Source organism: Pantherophis guttatus, chromosome 2 (assembly GCF_059756535.1).
Source record: "Pantherophis guttatus breed Tessera chromosome 2, ASM5975653v1, whole genome shotgun sequence".
Classification (NCBI taxonomy): Eukaryota; Metazoa; Chordata; class Lepidosauria; order Squamata; family Colubridae; genus Pantherophis; species Pantherophis guttatus.
Window position 1 is genome coordinate 212,453,753 of NC_142064.1, and position 23,564 is coordinate 212,477,316.

General features: G+C 37.3%; 1 long non-coding RNA gene across 1 annotated transcript in view; it reads right to left on the minus strand.

Annotated features, from left to right (window-relative positions):
- Positions 1-4,211: 4,211 nt before the first annotated feature.
- LOC132710838 (uncharacterized) overlaps positions 4,212-23,564 on the minus strand; it is a 55,618-nt gene continuing 36,265 nt past the window's right edge. The window contains exons 3-4 of the long non-coding RNA XR_009621563.2: positions 19,330-19,435; positions 4,212-4,492 (exon numbers count right to left, since the gene is read on the minus strand). This is a non-coding gene — a long non-coding RNA (uncharacterized LOC132710838). The remainder of the gene's footprint in view (positions 4,493-19,329; positions 19,436-23,564) is intronic.

The following is a 23,564-nucleotide window of genomic DNA, read 5'->3' on the forward strand; positions in this document are numbered from 1 at the left end:
TTTAAGGGGCATGCATAAGTGCACCAGCGTGCCTACTGTCCCTGTCTTAATGTTCCCTTTTATTCGTATCCATTTCATGTATTTATAGTTATGTTTATACTTATATCTGTTATTTAATACATTGTTGATGAAAATAAATAAAAAAAAAATAAAAAAGTATGCATAGCTTCTAGTGTTATGTGTACATTTTCTATCTTGATTTTTCATGATCATTTTTCATGGCACCATTCTCTATCGGGTTTCTCCACCTCCCATGACTTTGCCATACTATGACATTTCCTTTCCTATTGTCCTTTGTATTTTATGTGTAGTTTTGCATTCTGCTCACTGATGATTTCTTAGCCCAGTACATAATGCTGATCGAATTGTGCTGAATAAGTTAGGGTGAATAAGTAAGTGGTTTACTTACTTATTTGAAATCTAGAGTCTAACGCACACAGAAATTGTATTTGACTTCCTCCAGTCATCTTATTCTCAGGTATGACTGGGTAGTTTATTTCAACAATGTTTAACTGTCTTTCATTATTTGACAAGAAGACTTTATGTCCGTAAGTCATAAACAAGTATTGTTTCTAAAGCAGTACTGAACTTCCCTCATGGTTTTTGCGGTGTGCTTTGAGAGAAAGTAAAACAGTGTACCATGCATACATTAATTTTTTAAAAAATGTGTTGTAAGCTGATTTTGTAAACAACAGAAATCACCCACAGTTCTTCATGGATTGTTTCACATGCCACTATCTTGCTGTAAACTATATTACAACTTCCTTTCCCCCCCTATAAACACTGGCTTTCTTGCAGCCCTTCCTTCCTTCTCTTTAAATTTAGGAGATGAACCCAGTTTACCCTCGGGAGAACATACTGTTTATATATCATGATATCCACCCAGCAGTCCAGCCGATTGTTCCTTACGGTTAAAATTTGGCTTGCTGTTGGCAAGCAATCATCTGTATCCACACCGAAGAAAGATACCTACTAATTATATCCATCACTGTCAGGGAAAAGAATTAAAGGAGTTCCTGTTGCTACTTTGGCTTGGCCACAATTTGGTTAAAGTTTAGCATTTGCTATTAAATTTTGAACAGATTTTATACACTTGCTGCTGTCACATGACCCCTTGTTTGCAGCAATGACAAATCTTATTATGAATGCGCTTTTATTTTCTTTCCCTATTTTCTGTGGCCAAAATAAGCACAGCTGGCTTGGGTAGCTTGGGGTTGGTGGCGGGGAGTTAATGATCCAAATGGACACATTATGTCTTGCAGAGATTTGATTTACCTAGTCTGCCCTTTGAACAAAAGGCGGGGGGAGAGAGAATTGTGACACTGAATCAGAGGTGGGTTTCAGGTTCTGACCAGTTCTGGAGAACCGGTAGCGGAAATTTTGAGTAGTTCAGAGAAACCACCTCTGACTGGCGCCACCCGCATCTATTTTCTGCCTCCCGAGTCCCAGCTGATCAGGAGGAAATGGGGATTTTGCAGTAACCTTCCCCTGGAGTGGGGATGGAATGGAGATTTTACAGTATCCTTCCCCTGCCATGCCCACCAAGCCATGTCCACCAAGCCACACCCACAGAACCAGTAGTAAAAAAATTTAAAACCCACCATTGCACTGAATGTAGGAATTTTTGCCATACATTTTGGTGAATACAATCTGAGGACGTTTTCAGAAGTATCACAACATGGCCCCAAAATGTGATGAACCTTCCTCTTCAGTGAGGTATTGAGAGTTCAACAGAGAGACAGCACTTGTCATTCTTTCTGCAGAAGCAAAAGCTGATTTTCAAGTCAGACCGTTAAGATGATTTATATGCCCCAACTACAGACAGGCTGCTGAGGATGGAGAGCATACAAGGCTGGCAAAAGGTAGATGAAGGAAGAGGTGCATGGAGAGAAAGACTCTTGGTGAGTTACCAAAGATGCAATCCAACTTGAGATGGAAGGACTCTGAAAAAATTACAGACTAGGGACACGTCACACACATGGTCCAGAAATGATTCAGAAGAAATCCTTTGGATTTCAACAGACTGCTTGGAGTAGCCTTATTTTTTTCTGGGTTTCTGTGAAAGTCTGAAAAAGAAGGCCCCGTGGGGTGTGTGAAAGGGTGGCCCAGTGTCTGAACCACTTCCTTGAAATCATTTCCAAAGCTTGTAGGATCCTACTGCACATAAGCAAATGCTTTACCAGTGCTAAAAACCAAGTCTTTTCCTCCAAACTTTTCTTTTCTGAATATTTTTCTAAAAAAATTTCTCTCTCTTTCTCTTAAATGTTCTTTACATTTCCTATTATTTTCATTTGAATATTTTTAAATGAAGACTACGTATCCTCTTTTGTGAAGTACAATTTTTAATTAATTAATTTGTCTTTTGTTTATTTATTATGGCCACCCATCTCACTTTCCTGTGACTTTAGGTAGTACACACAGTTAAAACACAAGTAAAATCATAGTCTTCTACCATTAAACAATTAAAAAGAATTAAAAGCTGCATTTAAAAAATAATAAAAAGACAGAGGACAGTGCTCCCTAAATATAGAATATAACTATTTAACAGGCTACTCAGTTCCTTGGGGTCCCCAAGCCTTCTGGCCCTCTGGAAGGCTGGCAGGATTGGGTCAATCCAGTGGTGAAATTCAATTTTTTTTACTACTGATTCTGTGGGTGTGGCTTGGTGGGTGTGGCTTGGTGCCCATGGCAAGGGAAGGTTATTGCAAAATCCCCATTCCCTCCCCACTCCTGGAGGAAGGATATTGCAAAATCTCCATTTCCATCCCACTCTGGGGCCAGCCAGAGGTGGTATTTACCGGTTCTCCGAACTACTCAAAATTTCCGCTACTGGTTCTCCAGAACCTGTCAGAACCTGCTGGATTTCACCCCTGGGTCAATCCCCCCTTGTGAGAGAAGATGTTCCAGAGAGAGGACATCAAGATGCCAAGTTATCAAACTTGGATTAAATGTAGAAATAAATATAGTCTAGTGTGGGACCAGTTGTATTATAAGGTTGGTCCTGGAGGAAGCTTTGGTGAAAATCTGAATGATTCTGAAAGGACATGTGTCATGAACCTTAGTCTTTCAACAAAAACTATGAAATATTATAGAACTGATATGTGCGGAGCTCATTTTTATCGTTCCTGCTCTTGGAGCAACAATCTAAAAAAAAAAATCACTTCCAGGAAGAGATAAACATATTTGTCCAGTTTGTGAGGAGGTACGTATCTCAATAAGAAGGAACTCTCTAGCATTAATTGGAAAGATTACTTCTCAATGACTCACAAGCTGGTTATTGTCTCAAGTTGTATTTCTATTTGTAGAACAGTAATTAGATCCAATGTTTATAGTCCTTTGCATATTGATCCATGAATCATAGATTTATAGACAAATAACTTTATTCCTCCATATAGTCTGAAATTAGGGAGATCAGAGAAAGACAACACAATAGTTCAGCTTCTGGTGCCCAACATGGAACATGGAGATGTTTCTTCTGAAGAGGACCTCTTTGTGCTTTTTCAATTTTTGCAATTTAAACAACATTTTAGCAATTTAACAATGAAAAGGAATTTTTCTTCAGATACATTATTGCATGTGGGCAACTGGGACGCATGGCTATATTATCATCAAAATAAAAATGGTTAACTAAAGTATTTATTAGTTAAAGACATGCATAAAAAGCTGTTGGACATTTTTTAAAGAAAGAAACCTGAAGAATGGGGCTGTTTCTGACGGTTTTTTATCATTTCATAATATCATAGGATTGTTTCTGAGTCCATTTCTGCACATACCCACTTTTTTAGCATTGTTATTATTGGATATTGTTCAAATGTATTCATGGTATTTGGATGCCTGGATATAATTATGCACATTTAACATTGCTCTTGACAAACTAAGATAAATTAAAATGAAGTAAGTTACGGAAAATTAATAAAATTCTTATGGATTCAATGAGAAATGAAAATATATACTGTGGCATTCACATACATTAGGGACACCCAAGGCCCCACATATAGCATCTGTACCTATAGAAAATTCAATGCTAAAATATTTCTTTCTCTTTAAAAAAAGATAGTAAAATGGATCCATTAAGTTTCTAGGTTTTTTTTCTTTTCAAAATCTCCAATTTTTCTCTTCAAAAGCGCAAAACATCCAGATCCTGTCTGCTATCATTCCTGAGCCATTGCCATACTCCAGGGGTAGGTTCTACTTACCTTTAGTACCAGTTCACAACAGGATTGTGTGCCTTGCTTCTGCGCATGCGCAGAACACTGATGATGACATCCGGGGCAGTGGGCAGATCCTCCCACCGGTTTTACTACCGGTTCTTGAGAACCAGTCCAAACTGGGGGCAACCCACCACTGCCATACTCCCACAAAAAAAGGTGGCTTCCAAAATATGCTCTTCTCCTCAGAAATATTCTCATCCTTTCTTGCCTGAAGGATCCTTTTTCTTCCATCTCATAAATATGTGCTCTTCAGTTGTTATACACCAGCACAGCAGTATAATCTAAAATGTGGTGTAAGCAAAGAAATAAACATCACATTGTTTCATATACTAACTACAGCAACACATCTCTTTTATTGATTTGGAATAGCTGTGTGCTGAACATAAGATTACTGTAAAAAAAGCTTTCCTGGTCCAAATTAATCATTCTTTTAGTAAAGCTAAAAACTCCAGGAAGCCTATGAGTAGGGTAAAAAAACAGCATTTCTCTTCAGGTTTTAATCCTAAACAATTTGATATTCTGAAGCATGCTGCTCAGATTTAGAGGTAGCAGTTATAATTAGTAGCTACTGACTACCTTATTTTCTCTAAATTTCATTCGGTTCACTCTTGATCTTTTCCGAATTGCTGAACTTCTCAACCTTGTCATTGTGTGGAGACAGTCTCACCGGATGACGCTAATATTCTGAGAGAAAAATGCTCTGTCCGTGTTTCCATATATCAAGTTTGCATATTGGATTAGTTGCTTTACAAAAACCATTATTATTCAGTTTAAACAGTATTGCAGTATTGCTGTGAATATTGCAAAATAACAGAGTTGGAAGGGACCTTGGGGGTCTTCTAGTCAACACCATGCTCAAGCAGGATACTCTACACCATTTCAGACAAATGGTTATCCAATCTCTTCCTAAAAACCTCTAATGATGGAGAACCCACTACTTCTGGAGGCAAGTTGTTTCACTGATTACTAATTGTTTTAACTCTCAGGAAATTTCTCCTTATTTCTAGCTTGGTTCCCTCCTTGATTAGTTTCCCTCCATTGCTTCTTGTTCTGCCTTCAGGTGCTTTGGGCCCTAAGACCATCGGAAAACACATATTTTCGATGCTCTTAGGAATAATTTTATGGTTGGAGGTCACCACAACATGAGTAACTGTATTAAAGGGTCGCGGCATTAGGAAGGTTGAGAACCACTGTTCTAGAGTCTCAACATCTTTTTATATTGTGGTGACGAAAACTGGATGCAGTATTCCAAGTGTGGTCTTACCAAGGTAATATAAAGTGGTACTAACACTTCACAAGATCTTGCTTTTATCCCTCTGTTAATACAGACTTGGATTGCATTGGATTTTTTGGCAGCTGCAGCACACTGTTAGCTCATATTTAAGTAATTGTCCACTAGGACTCCAAGATCCCACTCACAATTACTTCTATTGAGCTGGATACATCCTATTCTATACCTGTGCATTTGGTTTTTCTTGCGTAACTGTAGAACCTTATGATTTACATTGGCTTATTATTTAGTATTCTATGATTATCACTGAGTGTTGTATCTTATGATTTATGATGATTGTATTTTATGATCATGATCATGATTTATCACTTGTTGCTTGTACGTACGCTGAGAGCTTATGCACTGGAGACCAATTCCTTGTGTGTCTAATCACACTTGGCCAATAAAGAATACTATTCTATTCTATTCTATTCTATTCTATTCTATTCTATTCTATTCTATTCTATTCTATTCTATTCTATTCCATTCCATTCCATTCCATTCCATTCCATTCCATTCCATTCCATTCCATTCCATCCCATTCCATTCTCCCCACTGAATTTCATTTGATTCAAATCTATCGAGATCTTTCCATATCTCGAGCCTATCTTTTGGAGTGTAGGCTACCTGCCAGCTTGGTATTTTTGATGAGTTCCCCTCCCATACCTTAGTCTAAGTCGTTTATGAAGATATTGAAGAGTACCAGGCTTAAGACAGAGCCTTGAAGTACCCCACTGAATATACATCGGAAAATGACAAAACTTATTATGCATTGCAAGAGAATATAGAAATATTTTCTATTTTTATTTGTTACAAGGTGCCTTGAGTGTTGGAATAAATAGAACAAATACTTTTATGTCTTTATGTGTTTGTTGATTGCCAAAAGAACCTGCGGATGAAAAGGCTGGGTGCCTACTTGCTATTTGTAGGTCACAAAAGTGAACATCAGAAGAGATTCATCAAGGCTGAAAGCAATCTGGCAATGACTTGCAGAAGTATCTGGACCAAGCCACATGCAGGACGACCTGTTCCTATTCAATCCAGCACACACAATGAAATCATCCCTCCAGGCACCTTCTGCACACACACACACTTGACATGATTAATTCTGTTTTCTCTGTGGTAGGGCTCATATTTTGGAACAACCTATGGTTGGAGTTAAAGGCAGACCATTCCTGATTATGGTTTCAGAGGGTGTTTGAAATATACTTGTTGGAATTTGAATTATTTTAACTCAACTTTTAAATTATTTTATAATTATTGTTTTAATAAGGCTAAAGGATGGTTTTAACTGTATTTTTGCCATTACCATCATTATTAATTTATATATTCCTTTCCTCAGGAGTGAAAGGCAATTTACTCAGAGGTTTCCTTGTAATTCCCACAACAATTTGGGAAGTATATTGGGGCAGGGAAAAATTAATGGCTCTCAGTGTCACTCAGTGAAGTTTCAAAGCTAAGGAAGTACCTGCACTTGGGCTTCCTCACTCCTAGGCGGTATCTTAACTACTACATAACACTGGCACTACTTAAGCCACCTTGAGTTATTAAGTGAGTAGCCAGCAAACAAATACTCTAAATAAACTAATGCAATAGTTCTCAACCTTTTCTTCACCATTGACCCCTTTAAATGCCTTTTGTGACCATGGACCCCCAAGACATAACTCAAGATTTCAATCTTAACATTTCTTCAAGCCTTCCCACTATTATGACATCAAAGCCTTCCAGGGATCCACAGACCACAGGTTAAAAAAACCACCAAAGTAATGTGCATAAATGTAATAGCTAATAACTAGCCTATGAAAACCTTAGATGGGTTTTTATACTCAACATCCTGCAGGTCCAATTCAAGGCCTAAAGTAAAACATGTACTTTGTTTCTCTGGGTGTGAGAATGCTACAGCATGGCACTATTTACTATCAGCTCCATAAATACAAACTTTAAGTCTATGATCAATGACCAGAGAATTTCCAGTTGGAAAGATATGAGAATCTACTTTGCCTTCTTACTTTCCAAATCTGGGCAAATTTTCACCTCTGAGAATGGATTATCAGACAATGAGAATTCGGCTTTGAAGCCAATGAATATCAAATGTCGCTGGTCTCTTTTGTGGACCTTTAGAAGCTATGATATAAGAAGTGTTCACCTCATCTCGAAAAGTATATGAAAATCATGCTTCTCACATGGATGGAAGAATGTGCTCTAGAAAGAAGACTGGATTTCTGTTCAGCTAGAAATTATACTCTGCTGTTTCCAATAAAGCACAAATCTTCTCACCTGATGACTGTTGTGCCATACCTCAAACAAAGGCTGGGCAAGTTCTGTTTACCTACTAATAATGACTCTCTTGAGCAACCCATCTCTGCTGTTTGTGCTGTAATGAAATCACCAAGAATTTCTCAAATGCAGAAGCAAGTTTCTAAATAAACCGAGTCGAGTCCAGCCAGTAGAAAAACATCAATCCCTGCCTATCACAGCAGCTGCTTCACTTTGATCAAAGGAGAATGCCCTGCTAGAGCAGAGATGAAGAAGGCAGGCAAAATCAGCACCGTAGGAGTTAACATTGGGGAGCTCTGTTGGCAACGCAAGTGGCACAGGCTTGGTCTCGCCTAGGCAGTTCTGTGCTGTTCCAGGGCGTGCCCCAATGGGTCTTGCTCTGCCAACAAAGTACAAGAGATCACAAAGCCAGGGGGGAAGTCCAGAGTAAGCAGGGCAGTGGTGGGTTGCCCCTGGTTTGGTAATAAAACCAGCGGGAGGCTCTGCCCATCGACCCCGAAGTAATCAGGAAGCCTCTGCGCCAGTGGTGAAATGTAAAATTTGTTACTACCGGTTCTGTGGGTGTGGCTTGGTAGGGGGGTAATATGACTGAGTGGGTGTGGCCAACTTTGTTTTTAACTTTTAAAACCATTTTTTCTACAACTCTTCGGCTGAAGAGGTTGTAAAAAAATGCTTTTAAAAGCCTCTGACGATCCCAGCTGACTTGCCTGATCTGCAGAGGCTTTTCTTTTTTTTTTAAGCCTCTGACCATCCCAGCTGACTTGCCTGATCGGCAGAGGCTTTGTTTTTACTTTTAAAAGCATTTTTTCGGCTGAAGAGGTTGTAGAAAAAATGCTTTTAAAAATAAAATTAAAAGCCTCTGATGATTGCGTGGCTCAGCTGGGCATGGGGGTGGGGAGGGATTTTTGCTATCGGTTCTCCGAACCACCCGCCGCCATCGCTACCGGATCGGGATATCCGGTCCGAACTGGGAGCATTTCACCCCTGCTCTACGCATGCACAGAAGTGCGCACGCATGCAAGTGAAGCAAGCATGCTTGGCCCCATTGCAAACCGGTAGTAAAGATAAGTAGAACCCAGCCCTGAAGTAGGGTCTTTTCTTTTTAGGAATTGGCATACAGACAAGAGTTCAAGCTATTATGCCTGTCTTCTGAGTTGGAACTTCTGCAAGCACAAACACACACACAGAGAGATACAGAGACACAGACACAGACACAGACACACACACACACACACACGGACCTACACAGTAATCAGTTTTCAGGAGATGGGATGTCTTATTCCTGGCAGGCCATCACTGTCTGCTTCCATGTGGGCAAATAGCCAACTGAGACAGGGAGCCAAAGTGCTCGGGCTCCTTGGTGGATATTGGGGCAGCACATCTTAATTGCTTCCTTCCCCCTCTCTCGAATCAACAAGGGCAACATGTGCAGATTTGCTCCAGGGAAAACAACGGCAAACGAGGGAAAATAAATCACCACCCGGTGCATCCATTCTCACTGCCTTGCACTTTCTTCATTTGTCATTCACAAGTTTAACTATTGTTTGTATAACAGCAGCTCCTACAGGCAGGCCCATTGTGCTGGATTTATAGGGAGAAAGACAGCCAGTTTTTCTCCAGGACAGTTATACGAGAGAACAGAATCAGATAAGGACGGGGCATTAAAAATATATATCAGGCAGCAGAGTGGTTGGGGAGGGGGTTATTCCTGTCCTGAATTAGGTTCAGTGTTATTATCTTACTTGAATTAAAACTTTCTTAAGGTTTTCTTTATATTAATTCTACACATTGTTGCCTTATTTCTATTTGCAGCACTTTGGATATACACCTTTGACCAAGGACAATCAAAAGAGAGACTACTATATGAGCACATCCATTCCACCTCTTCAGTTACAATTCATGTTGCTCAGGAATATTAACTTGCTCTGATATGTTCTCAGGCCCACAAGTGCCCCTCCCAAAAGCCATTGATAAAAATGAACCAAAATGAACATTCAGGGTATTGTTGCATTTACTGTATTTAATTCATTTCCACCTAAATTAAATCAGATCAAATTTAACTTTGCTTCTGTAAGCATATACTTTCTCCTCAGTCAAATATCAGAAATGCCGCTGTTCTATATCTGATCTACAAATACAGGCAGCCCTCACTAACTGACTGCCTGATTTAATGGCTGTTCAAAGTATTGTTTTAAAAAATATTTCTGGCTAATTTTCGCAGTTATGATCGTCATAGCATCCCACAGTCACATGATTGCCATTTGGGCACTTTGCAACCCGGGGTGCATCTGCCATCATCACAGCATGCTGTGAACCATTCACATTCTTGACAACCAATTGTGGCAAACAAAATTAATAGATGTGGAACTAAAATGGAAGTTGCATTCACCTGATATTTCACTTAATGACTGCAATGATTTGCCTAACAACCAAAGGGGAAGTAAGCCTGTTGCGGTCACATAATTTTCTGTTTAGTGACCACGGTACTTAGCGATCAAGTTGCTGGTCCCAATTGTTGTCCTTAACCAAGGATTACCTGTAGTCCACATTTTACTACATAATGGATGGAAGAAAACAATGCCAGGACTGACTCTAGTATATTAGGAGTTTTCTCTACTATACAATCAATCCCTGAAACAATAAGGGAACAGAAATAACAATAAAAGCAACAATAATTAGCAGCCTCTTTGAATTGTACAGGATATAAATACATTCAATGTCGATGGGAAACACGAAGAGAGCTTTAATTTGGTTTTCTGCCTGAACTGTTCCCAAGACTTCTTGCAAGTTCAGAATTTTGTTCCTTCTAGCCTTTTTTTTTTTTTTTTTTAAAGTTGGGAAAGCAAATAATTGTTAGACCAGTAGAGCGATCAGTAGAGGAGAAACATCTGAGTTCAGTGGACCTTTTTATTCCAAATGCCAAAGAATAAGCCAAATATATTCATATAAAATAAGATCCCTGGAATTCTGCCTGGGATTTCCAAGAACATAATAAATATTTTGTTGCTCTTGGGATGAAGGCCAAAGATTGCAAGATTTCAAAGATGAGTTAAACCTCATGTCTTCAGAATCAAGAGCTCTGTGCATAGTAGATAAGAATACTCTTGCTGAAGATGGCATGGTGAAAGATAGTTCAGCATATTTTTCAAAGCATACCTATACCTTCCTTCCTTCCTTCCTTCCTTCCTTCCTTCCTTCCTTCCTTCTTCCTTCCTTCCTTCCTTCCTTCCTTCCTTCCTTCCTTCCTTCCTTCCTTGGACATTCCACAGAATTTTTGTCTTTATATCTTCTTCCATTTCCTGTTCACTTTTCTTTTTTTGGAGGGAACCATTTTAAATTTAGATTTGTCCTTCTAGAATTCATGTACGGGGAGCCCACAAGGATAAAGTCATCTACATCCAATTCTGAAAAGTCATTAACTGAACAAACTGGTAGAAAGTGCCGTGGTGGTGCAGTGGTTAGAATGCAGTATTGCAGGCTAATTCAGTATTCCGACTGCCAGGAGTTCAATCCCGACTGGTTCAAGGTTGACTCAGCCTTCCATCCTTCCGAAGTCAGTAAAATAAGCACCCAGATTGTTGCTGACTCTGTAAACCACTTAGAGAGTGCTATAAAGACTATGAAGCAGTATATAGGTCTAAGTGCTATTGCTAAGGAAAAAGCTGATAACCACAAAATAAAAGTTCTTAAATTTATTTATTTAATTATTAAGCTTCTATGTCATCCATCTTGTGAGGTGACTCTATGCAAGCTACCTTGAGGCCTATTAAGGGAGTTTCTAATTTCCAGTCATCCTCTTTCCCCTTTTTAAAAAATTATTTCAGTTTCCATTTCTGGTATGTGTACCTTTTTATTTTAGATTTTTGTTAATCCTTTGGTATGGGGTTCAAGCTTCCGCTACCTTCATTGTTTCATACTGTAATTGTTGGCAAATACATTTTTTAAAGAAGGCCTTACCTTGAGAGTTTTTTTTTTCTGTGGCAGAATAGAAATATCTTCACTAAGTGAGTAAATCAACACCCCCTTTGCCTTCCAAAATGCAGGACAGAAAATAATTTAAGTTATAGAAAGGCAGATTTCAACTGAATGTTAGAGAAAACTAAGAACAATTTGATTGTGGGACCAATTATACAGAGAGGTGATGGGTTTCTTTTCAGAGAATATATTCACCCAAGGACTGCTAGGCCACCAACCTTCTGGGTGCTTTAATTTGAATGGCTACATAAGGGGAATAAGGGGATAGATTAGGTGCCTAAATGGCTCTTTCCATTTCTGTATGGTGTGAAATCAGATTTTCATCTAGCAGAAACAAACATAATTAATTCATGAAAGAACACTGCGGCATCTTAAAGTCTAATGAATGTATTAGATGATAATAAATTAGATCATTTATAAAGTGCCATATGACTCCTTGCTCTGTTAGCAGTCAAAGGTTAATGCGACTACCACATTCTAATAAAATTAAGCCACTCTAATAAGGCTGTGTGGTACAATCACAAACTGCCTTGTTATAAACTTCACAAAAATCTGTTCAGCGCCTAAATATGCAATAATGATACAGTTCCCTCTTTTAGTTAATTTGCTTCACTTTGACAGTACATCTGGCAAATGGGCACATACATCCAGTAAATGGAATGTATACACTAATCCTCTTTCAATTCTTTCAGAAGTGCTGGACAAGGCTGGAGGAATAACACCAATTGAATCACCATGGTAATTTTGTTTCATACTTTAGATCAGGGGTCATGATGCTTGGCTTGGTGTGGAAACTTCAAAGATGGTTCACAATTTTGCACTGATGATATTCCAGTTGGTGATTGAAGCATTATCAATGCAAAGGAATCTGTAAAACTTGGCACAGCCCTGCTTCCTAACATTTCCTCCTTCTCATCTTCACTGAACATAGAATGTGTTCTATATTCTATGTTCATCTTGAGACTTGCATCCAATATCACTCCTTAGACTGATCCTTTGTGTTCAAAATCCTTTCTGGCAAAATTTCAGTCCAATCAACAAATATTTTGGATCAACCGCCACAAAAATATACTAAGTAAAAGCCTGTATCCCAGCTATTCAATTTCAGCAAATATTAATTTGAAAATCTCTTATCTAAGGCACAAGAGTAAATTAAAATGAATGTTGCTCTTAATCTTAGCATCTGATTATTTCTATGGAGCAAATGGAATGAATTCCACTTAGTGCTGCTGGTGCATCAACAGCGCTCCTGGTTTTGCTTCTGTAGTTAGGGAAACTTAAAAATCTAATAAAGGAGATAGAAAGGTAGAGAGTTAATTTTCCATTTTAATGAGAAGGGAAAAAAACTTCTTTTAAAGCTGTATGTGTGAAGGAGTCAACTGATCTGTACAAATGGATTAACCATTTTTTCAAGAGGAGAAATGCAGCATGTTTTATTTTACCAATCCCCAGCCCATCTGCATTTGGGTAGGAAAAAATATGAGGAACAAGTACATGGCTTGGCAGTAATACCTGTGAAAGTAATCTGGGCATTCTTGTCAACAGATTAAACAAAAGCCCATGATGTGATGCAGCTGCTAAAATAGAAAACCGAAGCATAGAACTGAGATCAGAGGATGTAACTGTATCACTCTATTCTGCCTTGATCAGATCCATTTGGAGAATTGTGTCCAGTTCTAGTCACTACAATGCAAAAAGGACCATAATAAATCGAAGTGATTTCCGTGAAGGGCCATCAAAATGGTGAAGAGTCTGTGAACTAAATTTTATAAAGAATTTCTGAGGACTAAAACTTTAGTCCTCAGAAAAAAATATTGAAGATTAAATGATTGCATGTTGAATACCTGAAAAGTTATCATATAGATGAGGAAGTAATTTGTTGTGCCTAAGTGAGAATTCTGGGATTGATTTGCTCTATGAACCATGTATTTGTTTTCTTATTCATGGGGTTTTCAGGACTGTTCTCCAACAAAGCTCAAAAGTGTCAATACTCTTTATATCCTGATTCTTCAAAGTCCAATTTATATTTCCACTGAGTGTCACATAGAAAACCATCACCTGCATAATTCTTATCTGTGCACCCATGTCATGGAATCTGAATATCTGTTCCAAGAAATTCATTATTATCAGACAAAGGGCTATCATACAATATCAGTCTTGACTGTTGGCTCCCTTATGGATTGACAGTCAATCCTAAAAGGCAGAAACTATCCACCATTTTATTTATTTATTTATTTATTTATTTATTTATTTATTTATTTATTTATTTATTTATTTATTTATTTATTTATTTATTTATTGGTACGATTTATATGCCGCCCTTTTCTGGAGACTCAGGGCGGCTTATAATGCGTTAAGCAATAGCCTTCATACGTTTTGTATATACCTGCTTAGTAGGGCTTTCGGGCCCCCCTAAGCGGTGTTCTTTTTTATACAAAGTTAGCTTATTGCCCCCACCATCTGGGTCCTCATTTTATCTACCTCGAAAGGATGGAAGGCTGAGTCAATGTTGAGCCTGGTGAGATTTGAACTTGCAGTAATTGCAGGCAGCTTATCTTACTTAACAGTGCTTTAGTCTGCTGCGCCACCAAGGCTCTTTTAAAACTGTCATTACATTTTTGAGGGTGGTTAGTAGTGTAATTGTAATATTACACTACTATACGGAGCATACAAAACATTTGCTAGACCAATTCTCAAATACAGCTCACCTGTCTGGAACCCACACTGCATATCGGAGATTAATACAATTGAGGGCATCCAGAAATATTTCACAAGAAGAGTCCTCCATTCTCTGCTTGTAACAAAATACCCTATGCCACAAAACTTGAAATTCTGGGTTTAGAAAATTTAGAACTATGCCACCTTCGATATGACCTAAGCATAGCTCATAAAATCATCTGCTACAATGTCCTACCTGTCAATGACTACTTTGGCTTCAACCACAACAATACACGAGCACACAATAGATACAAACTTAAAGTGAACCATTCCAAACTCGATTGCAGAAAATATTACTTCAGTTACAGAGTTTTTAATGCCTGGAATGCACTACTGTAGTCTCATCCCCAAACCCCCAAAACTTTAATCTAAACTGTCTACTGTTGACCTCACCCCATTCCTAAGAGGTCTGTAAGGGGCGTGCATAAGAGCACCAGTGTGCTACCATCCCTTTCCTAACGTTCCCTTTAATTGTATTCATTTTATGTATACAATTCATGCTTATACTTATATATATTATCTAATATGTACTTGACAAAATAAATAAATGAAATGAAATGAAATTGTTTTAGTCTTCTTTAAATTTAATCTTAGTCCCATTTTTTCCACTTTGCAACTTGACTTTCATTATGGAGCGTCCAGTTCATTTGCATTTTCAGCTATGAGAGTAGTATTATTAGCATAGCATGGGTTATGTTTTTTCTCCCTTAGCAATGTTTTTTTATCATCCTTCATGGAGAAGAGCACAGCAAATATAAGCCATTACTGTTTGCATTAGATTTGGAAAAAGTATAGTTCTTATTCGAGGAAAAAGCAATTTAGTATATGTTGAAATTGAGCATGGAAAGAAAAGCATCATTCACTTGGATGCCTCTTATACTTAAGTGCACCTGTTGAGGTAAACACATTACTCCAGGACATTACTCAGCCTTTGGATTAAAGACAGAAAATCCTTGCTATGCGCTTGACAAAACAAATTTTGTCCCCATAATATTCCTCAGCTTCAGGTTTCATTGGTTGTCAATTACAGCCCAAAGTACATGGAAATATTGCGACATAACAAAAACCATGAAAGAATCACTTGTTCTTTTTTGACTTACATTATGAAAATATGTCTACACATGACACTTATCCAGTTGTATATCATTATTACTAAACTCTGAAAGAATGTAAAAAGAGCCCCACTGGTTTCCTTTCAGATCATTATGGGCTTGTTCTTCGTGAGTATGGAACCTCTAAATCAGGAGTGTCAAACTCGCATCGCAACGGCAGCGTCACATGAGGTATCAGGACTTTTTTCCCTTTGCTAAACTGGGCATGGGCGTGGCCAGCATGTGACGCATCCGGCCCGTGGGCCATGAGTTTGACAGCCCTGCTTTAAATGATTAGCTGGCAAACTGAAAATGAGGCATCTTGTGTTCAGTAAGATATAACAGAATAACAAAGTTGGAAGAGACCTTAGAAGTCTTCTAGTTCAACCCCCTGCTCAGACAAATTTCAGACAAATTGTTGTCCAATCTCTTCTTAAAAACCTCCAGTATTGGAGCCCCCATAGCTTCTGAAGGCAAGTTGTTTCACTGTTTAATTGTTTCACTGTTTAATTGCTCTAACTGCCAGGAAAAATACCTGGACAAAGTTAGACACACATATATCCCAAAGAACTTTACTTAAAACTTAAGTTTAAGTTAAATTATCATATGATTTCAATAATACTTTAATGTATTTAATATTGAAGGAGCCAATTGACCCAAGTCCCTAGTCTTGGGTTCTCTTTTCTTAAACGATCCAAAGGTTTGCAGACCACATGAAGTTTCGAAATGCTACCTTGAAAAAAGTTCTTTGTTAGAAGCTTTTAATAAGTATTAAAATTCATTTGAACATTGATATATAATTGCAAATGGACACTTTTCAAATTATTCCAGTGAGAACATTTTTAAACAAATCCCAAGTTTGTTTATTGGTTTTCTCTTCACTGCAGAGTTTATTATTATTTTTCATTTCACTTTTAGTTTCTTTATTAGCTAGTAATTAACTTCCAGGATTGAAATAAGATATAAATATAACAAACAAATGACAATCCCTGATTTCAAGATCCTATAGCTATTCCAATACAATCGCTTATCTGTAGAATGCATACACCACAATTCCTGGTACACCGACAGCTACCCCAGTGTGAAACTACCTCTGGTTTTAGTAAAAGCTATGGAAATGCTGGAACATACAATAGATTAAATTTGATTATGAGATGAATAAGAGAGGATAAATTGACCGTAAATCCAGGAGGTGCTGTTAGTTAAGAGAAAGCAAGACTCAGAGATCAGAATCAACTTCTGCAGGTTAGGGCAACATATAACTTGAAGAACTGTGTTCTAGGAATCTTCATTGATTGTCAGTGTCGCTACTAAGTGATAGCAATAGACTTACAGTATATAGCACTTCATAGTGCTTTTACAGCCCTCTCCAAGCAGTTTACAGAGTCGGCATATTGCTCCCAACAATCTGGGTCCTCGGTTTACCAGGTTCAGAAGGATGGAAGGCTGAGTCAACTTTGAGCCGGTCAGAACTGAATTCCTGGCAAGGAGCAGTGAGTTAGCCTGCAATACTGCATTCTAACCACTGCGCCACCACAGCTCATAATATTAAGATTGCTAGTAGCAGCTATAACAAGCAGAAAGTCAATCAAATCTAGTGATTCAAATGAAACTACTCCATAAACAGTAAGATTTTCAAGAGTTAAGTCATACCTGACTTCCATTTTGAATACTGCAATAGACCAATAGTGTAAGAACTTATGTTTAAAAATATCCACAGGCTTTACTTGGTGCAAAATGTGGTCAAGTTTGGTTATACTGGCAAATAACCAATACATGTTTCCTATATGGAATAGGATACCATATGAATATTTCCAGCAGTTTCCCAGCTATAATTTTATGTTGACCTGAAAAAAACAGATATAAGACTATCTGACTGACTACTTCCCCAATGTCAACCTATCCAGATGTTAAGATCTGGGGTCTTTTGAAAATGCCCTCATGTTGTTTCCTATAGATGATAATGTGACTCATACAAGATCAGTAAGAAAAGACATAAGGTAAAAGACCTACACACCACTTGCCTTCCTGGTTGGTATGAGCTGGAAAGTTTTGTGTGGATTGCCTGCAATTTCATTTTTTCCTTATTAAATCTATTTTCCTCAGCTACTGCTTTTTTAACCGTACTTTATTTCAAAAAGAAAAATTGCTATGAAAAGTGTTCTTCCTGTATTTCTGACAGTGATTAAGACTTTTCTTAATTGATCTCAATATTGTGTTTTGGAAACATGTAATGTTGGCTACATTTCTTTCCTGCAGGTTAGAGATTCCCTCTGTTAACTGGGTATATGATTTGGCTATTTCATTAGTGAAATAAAAGCACAGACATACTTGATAAAGTGATACTGAACTCTACACTGATGGTCAGCAATGAGTGGATGAAAGTCCTGAAATACTTTATGATATAAATCAATGTTACTGAATTGCAGGGGTGAAGGACCATTGGTATTCACACAGCTTCATAATACACTTCAAAAGGAAGCTCAGATTGCCCATTTAAGCTTGCAGAGGCTTTGAAAATCAGCATGATAGAAGCTGGGAAAATACAATCTACCACATTTTTGGCCTCTTGAATGAGCACAATTGTTGCCATAGAGATTCCCCATATTTCTTGCTCTCTCACATGTAAATTATCAGTCAATAGCAATATTGTATTAAAATACCCTGATACAACTTCTATAACTGGGTGGAAGAATTAGTAAGAGAAATCTGGAATAAGGCCTTTACAATCAACTACTCAGGCTGAGGATTATATGTGCCACATGACTGACTTTACACATAACAAAGAATCGTAGGAACTTTTCGATGTTTTGGATTTCCTATTATCCTTTCAGATATGGCCTTTTCCCATCTGCCTTTGGATAAAATATGAAAAATCTCTGTACTTGGCAGAATGAAGATATGATGCACTTTATAAGGATGAAGAATGCATGGCCATTGAACAATTGAACTCTGTTGACACATGCAGAACTGCTCAAACCCAAATAGGACAGGCCAATTAATAATGCATGACATGGGGTGACATGATAGCATTCTTCCAATATTTAAGGGACTGTCACAAAGAAACCTATTCACCAAAGCACCTGAAGGCAAGTAATGGATGGAAACTTATCAAGAGAGATCCCACCTAGAACTAAGAATAAATTTCCTGACAGTGAGAACAATTAATCGGTGGAACCGTTTGCCTTCAGAGGTTGTGGGTACTCCGTCACTGGTGGTTTTTAAGAAAAGACTGGGCAGTAGGATCTTTTGCTTGAGCAGAAAAGCTCCAGAGTCCCTTCCAACCAGTGGTGGGTTGCTCCTGGTTCTGTCCGGTTCTTTAGAACCGGTAGTAAAAGTGGTGGAAGGCTCCGCCCACCCACCCAGACATCATAATTGACGATCTGTGCATGCGCAGAAGCACGTGCAGTCCCATTGCAAACCAGTAGAATAGAATAGAATAGAATAGAATAGAATAGAATAGAATAGAATAGAATAGAATAGAATAGAATAGAATAGAATAGAATAGAATAGAATAGAATTTTTATTGGCCAAATGTGATTGGATACACAAGGTATTTGTCTTGGTGCATATTCTATTCTATTCTATTCTATTCTATTCTATTCTATTCTATTCTATTCTATTCTATTCTAGTAAAGGTAAGTAGAACCCACCCCTGCTTCCAACTCATTTTATTATACACTGTAGCTTGACTCATCTACTATTTACTTGATTGCTTTTCTCTGTCAGCCTAATCATAGTTGAGCCTTTGTGCTACTGTGGCAGTATTGAAAGATTTAATATGTACCTTTTGGGGCTTCTGTTCTTTTAACAACTGGCTTGCAGGAAGAAATTCAGCAGAAGAGTACAATGTTGTTGCTCTGCTATGGCAGGAAAGCTTCACAGGCTTGCACCTATGGAAGACAATGAATTATGGGTACTGGACCCAAGACACTTCACAAAAACCTCTCTAGAAGTCATTCCAATATCTATCTTTTAAGAGTCCTAAGAACTCAGCTTCCATAATTCCCATTGTACTGATTTAGCACAGTTATAACTTGACTTGACATAATCCTAATTTGCTTCTTGGTAACTTGTTTATTTTTGTTTATTTTGTAAGACCCATAATTCCAGACCTGCCTGTTAGCATCACTGGTTTTCAGAATTATAATTTAAAATTAATAGCCATGAACCGATCAAAATGTTTGCATTTGGCAAAAATACCAGCTAGTCTTCAATACTGCACACTTTTTAGCTACTCTCTTTCCTTCTCCTTCCCTCTTAGGCAAGTAGACACTATATTGTTTTACAAAGCTTTCAACATGCATATTTAATGAATTTCATGTTACTGTTAAAATCTATGTGAAACAGTTTTCCAGCATTCTGCCTGAAAGAGAAGAGATAACCAGAGACTGCTCTGCTGTAATAAGATCCCTATTTCACTCTTCCAGGACTTGGATATCCTGCTGTTGAGAGCCAAAGAAACAGCTCATACGAAAGGAAGTGAAAACTGTTTTTATTGGGTAGAGTTTCTGGATGTTTGAAAGAAAAATGAATATTTCCTCACAGTACAGAAGCTCAATATTTTGGCATTGTACCCCAGCAAAAATTCACACTAACAAAAATTAATATAATTATTTTTATGAGAAAAAATTCATATCTAATGTTTGCACTTGCATCAATTCTGGAAAATATTAGTTTTATTCTTACTTTATAGAGAAAATCTGAGGGAAAATGTTGTTACATCATTTTTTTATGCAGATGAGTTGATTAATATAGGATTACTCATAATTTGATCTACTATATGATGTACATTTGCAGCAGAGTGAATGCATTCTTTGCCTCATCAAATATCTTTGGTAAACTAAAGGAAATGCAGGAAACTGCATTCATCTTCCACTTAGTTTCCAGAATTCAGTGTCAGATGATTGTGCCAAATGGGAATTCTAGAATCTCAGAATATCTGGAAAGTTTCAAGTTGAAATGGAAAAGGTTGCTATATATTAGTCAATTTGCCTTGACCAGACTTTTCCATTGCTAGCAACTATGACCTAATAGCACTAAAACCATCATATTAGAATTATTAGAATTAGAATTAGAATTCATTTTTGGCCAAGTGTGATTGGATACACAAGGAATTTGTCTCCAGTGCATAAACTCTTAGTGTACATACAAGCAACAAGTGATAAATCATGATCATAATCATCATAAAATTCATTCATCATAAATCATAAGATAGAATACTCAGTAATAATCATAGGATACTAATAAGCAATCAACATAAATCATTCTAGGATACTAAATAAAACAATACAAATCGTAAGATACAAGCAACAAATGTATAGTCATAAGAAGATAAAGAAATAGGTAATAGGAAAGATAAGAAAAATAATAATAATACAGCCCTACTAGATAGTTTGACAGTGCTGTGGGAATTAGTTATTTAGCGGAATGATGGCATACGGAAAAAAAACTATCATTTTGTCTAGTTGCTTTGATGTGCAATGCCCTATAGCATTGTCTTGAGGGAAGAAGTTGAAACAGTTTGTGTCCAGGATGTGAGGGGTCTGTAGGTCCTCAATGGAAGGCAGGCTGATAGCAATTGTTTTTTCTACAGTTCTAACTATCTATGAAGTCTATATCTGTCTTGTTTGGTTGCAGTACCAAACCACATTGTTATAAAGGTGCAAATGACAGATTCAATAACTCCTTTGTAGAACTGTATCAGCAGCTCCTTGGGCAGTCTTGAGTTTTCTGAGTTGATGCAGAAGGAACATTCTTTGTTGTGCTTTTTTAAATGACATTTTTTTATGTTAGGTGTCCATTTTAGGTCCTGAGATATGATAGAACCTAGAAACTTAAAGGTCTCTACTGTTGATAATGTGTTGTCTAGTATTGTAAGAGCTGGTAGAATGGTAGAATAGGAGGGGTTCTTCTAAAATCCACAAGCTGAAGTCATCTGACCCTTCCAAAAGAGCAGGGGACAGGCTTGTCAAAATTATATATCCTAAGAATATTGTTTTGTTTTCTTAAGACAATTAGGAGTGTAATTACATGACTTAATTACAGATGCCATGTACCAATAATGTAAAAACTTGGATAACAATATCACGTAACCAATCAATCAACCAATGCAGCAGAAAGAAAAGTTGAGTAGTTTGGTCTAGTTATTCTCTTTTAGTTCAACATATCTCAGAGGGTTATTGTGGGGAGAAATTGGAAGGTGTACTCTATATACCACCTTCCCCATGTTTCTTGTGGTTATAACCCAATAAATGAATTAAACTTTGGATGAACTCATTTTTCTTTTATAAGCATGTAACTCTGAAGAGGTTGTACCATTCTTCTCTACCCTGTTTCTCTGTTTCATAATGTTCCCAACACTTTCTTCATTCTTATTCTTATTATTAATGTACTATACCTTCATTCTTTCTTAAAGAGAATGCCTTGCTTTTTCAAACATTTCCAACTTAATATACAGAACCACATTGTATAGTACCCAGTTGTAATCAAATACACATGGCTCAAAAGTATCCCTATTAAAGGTTCCCAATTTTGTCATCTGTTATTATGGAATAATATAAGTAAAACCTCCAAATATATTTAGTTTAGGAGTTTCCTCCCTTCTCATGAAGATGAGATATGTTGACCTGAGTAACGGGCCACATCTCTATTAATTATATCCAGAATCTGTAAAAGACATATGAAGTTAATATGAAAAGGCCACCCTTTTTCAGCATGACTCAAGTTTCCATAGGCTCAAGGTGAGAATATAATATATAAGCCTGGAATTACATTGGTCTCTAAAACTTTGAGCACCTCCCCCAGATTTCTTCAAAAGTTATCACTCAGTTGTAATTTTGAATGAGACAAAGACGTATGATTCTTAAGAGTCCCATAGTTTGAGATTTAGACTTAAAGCAAAGGGCATTCAGGGACAGTAATAGCAGTTGTTTCAAGCATAGACCACAATGTACTCAAGAAATGCTCACATTTTAAAAATTGGATTATTAAGGTGTATCTGCTCAGAAGAGTGCTTATTGTTTGACATTAGAATTAAATTTTGTAGATGTCCTATTGTATTCAGTTTCAGTTATACTTGACATAGAATATGCATTCATTTATTACAATTATTTTTATAGATATGTATGTGTATATTTTTTACAAAGTAAAAAAAAAAAACACCTGTTGAAGAACCCATGTTCCTTGTGATTATAACCCAATAAAAGATAGTGGGGTATACTTTCAGAGAGTTTGAGAATTGGGCTGACCAGAGGTGCAATCTACCTGATGTATGGATGTGAATGACCTCCATAGAATTGAACTATTTCTAGAAGGTATCTGAAAGAAATTATTTGTTAAGGAAGAATAAATAAACTGCATGTGACAAATCAACACATCAAAAAGAAAGCAAAAGAATATAATCCAATATGGTCCAATATGCAATGCACATTTGCAATCTCATAAGGAACATATATATATAAGGGCTGCAAAAATATTGCATAGGGCCAACAGCCATGAGATGATTTTTAAGTTGCTTTGTTGTGCTAGCCTTGAATAAGTCAAAAATGATACTGTGATATCCATGCATATTTGTGATTTTGCAAGTTCTTTGAAGAGTAAACTCACAATCTGCTGAATATCTTGCTGTACAGTTCAAGAATCTTGAACTGTACAGGGCATCATTTTCAAACAGAAAAATCCTCTTTTGTTTTCTAGAGGTGAGAGAGTTCACCAAGTGCCTCAGGTTCTGAAGTTTATCATCAACAAGATCATAAATTGTTTACCTACCCATAAGTCATATTCAATTCAATGAGATGCTCACAAGAAATAGTGCTCAGGTCACCAGTTGGTAATGATTTCCTCAGCTCTTGATAATCCTGACCCACTGACCCTTTAATTAACATTTCCTAAGTTTCTCTCCCATCCCTCTCAAGTTATTTTAGGACTAAAGTTTTTACATATGTAAACAATGGAAATCAAATATCTTGAACAAGTAAGTTCAGTGGTTTACAACTGCTTAGTATCAACCTTGCTGTATTT